Source organism: Crassostrea angulata, chromosome 5, assembly GCF_025612915.1.
Source record: "Crassostrea angulata isolate pt1a10 chromosome 5, ASM2561291v2, whole genome shotgun sequence".
NCBI classification, from domain to species: Eukaryota; Metazoa; Mollusca; class Bivalvia; order Ostreida; family Ostreidae; genus Magallana; species Magallana angulata.
The window spans coordinates 1,202,517-1,205,287 of record NC_069115.1 but is presented as its reverse complement, the minus strand read 5'-3'; the positions used below and the strand labels follow the sequence as shown (position 1 = coordinate 1,205,287).

Here is a 2,771-nt window from a genome sequence, read left to right as displayed (position 1 = left end):
TGTGATGGGGTCTCACTTTTTTTCATTTTATTACACCAAAAGTAGTAGACCTGTTAAAGTTGCATGCTTCGAGAGCAAGACAGTTTTTCATTGTACTAAATTGTTCTGTTTTTTTTTTTGACATGGCGGTTATACTTCCTTATGTTTCTAACTTCCTTCTTGAAAGCGGTGGTAAATGTAAGTTTTTGTCAACATTATATATATTTGTCATTTTAAAGTAGAATTCATGTACATGTCATTTTAATCAACAATAAAAACAACATTTCCTTTATAAATAGAATCAGAAGTATAGTATATGTTGTGTTTAATATGTTTTACGGTGCGACCGTTGGGGCGAGCATGTGATCAAATAATGAATTATAATAAATCAATAAAAATAAAAGTATCAACGTAACGTAAATGAATTTGAATGCAAAATAAAATATAAACATGCCTATTTTTTCTAGTAAATTTTCATTATTCATAATTTATAAGATTGTTTATTTATTTAAATAGAATTTATATCTCAGATACAATGTTGTTGAAAAATAAAGATTTTAACATAATGTTTATTGCAGTTTATTTCCTCTTTTCATGCAGCAGACATTTTTCTTAAACTAACATATAAAAAATTGACTTATCATAGAGCCCCCCCCCCTCGTTTAATTAAGGTGGATCTCTACACCAAATAAGTGTAGGAGATTTTTGTTGCATGCATTTGTTACCAATACTAGGCACAGTATTCAACAATAATATACCACAAAATACAATACACTATTTTCTAGAGAATTTTTAAAATATCAGTCTGGTTCCAGATAACCCCTTATTAATCAAATTTTTAAACATTCCTGTTTTAAAATTCTTATGAAAGTGAAATGTTATTAAGTTTAGAAATGAAAAACAAAAAAATCATGAATGAAGTTTGTATGATTTTTATTGGAATCCACATAAATATGAAACTAAAATATAAAAAAATTCTTTTAAGGCAAACTGCTGGACAAAATCCCACAAAAACCTGAAAATATAAACAATATTCGTTGGTGAATGGGATGAAGAAAAGAAATTGAATGAAATTGATAAATTAAAGGAAATACTTAATTATTGCAAAAATCTTGGTATGAAAGATCCTGTTTAAGAGTTGTCTTTCTTTATTTTACATGGTCTCAAATGTCTTGGGATCAATTTTTTAATTAATAAAAATTACGAAGAAAAATTAAAAAAGGAACAAGTTTATGCTAAATATGTATATATAAGATAAGTAGTGCTTATGATAATGTTTGAAGCTGAAAAATCATATTATTGATGAATGCATTTATATATATATATTTAACTCTTCAGAACAAAATATTAGTAGTTAATTATATTATAAATTGCCTTTTACTTTTTTATATACAATAGCAATTATAAACAACAACCATACGCATATCAATACATACATTAGATGTTCATAGTGATACACATGCATGTGTGGAAATGAAAAACATGCTCCTTTTCAGAATTATGTCTTTCCCTCATTTGGCTTGCAAATCCGGGCTTCCACTGCTATTGCTACCTAGTTGTATCAATTTTAACCAAAATACATTAGTTTAATGTCAAAGTTTCAGTGAAAGTCTTTTACTGCAAATGTTTTTTTTTTTTTAATTTGGGAAGTTAGGATCAATTCAAGAGATCGTACTACGGTACTTTCGTTTTATATTCATCATACATATATAGTTTAAATGAAAATTTGACATCTGCTTACCTATATCGATAATCCGCCACATATGTATGATCGTCTGTTGCAGATGACATGACAAAAATGTGTTGCCAATAGCAGCAGAGCAGGGAAATGGTATATTATTTAGATTCCACGTTTTCCGTACAAACAGCTGATAATCAATGTTAGTTAAAAGCTTTAAACAGGAAGAAAATTGACATATTTTCTAAGCGTTTTTGGTGATTTCATTCCTATCTCACCTCCTTAGTTAGAAGAGTTCAATTAAACGGTGTATAGCTATTTTGTACCATGACATAATTAATGTTATCAATCCGGAACACAATGGCGTTTCGAACGGAAGTCAGACATGTTTTGACGATGTAGCCTTCCACCTTAAAAAAAAATATAATTTCCGTATTAAAAAAAAATTGCTGATCATATAGGAAAAACGGTTTTGGACCCCCCCCCCCCCCCCCCGGGAGGATGTAATAAATGTGAAAATTAAGATACCATTGAGCAGTTAAAGAGCTAAATGCATACTAAGCACTCACCATTCCTCACCCGGATTAGAATTTCCCTGATTTTGATTATTTCTTTTTCATTTTGCTTGTAAATATTTTTTGAATGATGCTGCCGCGCCCCCTTTTAAAAAACGTTCCTGGAAATTAATTACTGTAAATATTTAACAAGCAACGTACAACTGTTTCCTATTTAAAAAAAAAAAAAAGATGTCCCCCATTCGTTAGCTTTGCAAGATTTTGAGAAGATATTGGTATTTATATTTCAGCAGATTTACAATAACTACTAAGATTAATTTCCCCTTATTGTGACGTCAAAGTTCACGTCGGTCAAGTGTCGTCTGTCTCTTTGAAAAAAACCCTGAAAAAAAAAACTAAGTGAAATATACTGTTTTGTTTACTTAAAAAGCATGATATTCTTGAAATTACACAATTTATCTGTTTCTCAAAAGTTTTACTTTGATTCTCGCGAGAAGGAATCAAGTCTAGTGAGATCGTCCGACATTGATAAATTGCATTGTGGGTCGAAATTTACTGACGCCGAAAAATTCTGTGGGATCAATGTGAAAGAAATCCAT

General features: G+C 29.8%; 1 long non-coding RNA gene across 1 annotated transcript; it reads right to left on the bottom strand.

Annotated features, from left to right (window-relative positions):
* Positions 1–895: 895 nt before the first annotated feature.
* LOC128186220 (uncharacterized) lies at positions 896–1,995 on the bottom strand. Its single transcript, XR_008243903.1, has 3 exons — positions 1,721–1,995; positions 1,416–1,531; positions 896–994 (listed from the first exon to the last, which is right to left on the bottom strand). It is a non-coding gene; the product is annotated as an uncharacterized LOC128186220 (long non-coding RNA).
* Between the last annotated feature and the right edge of the window lie 776 nt (positions 1,996–2,771).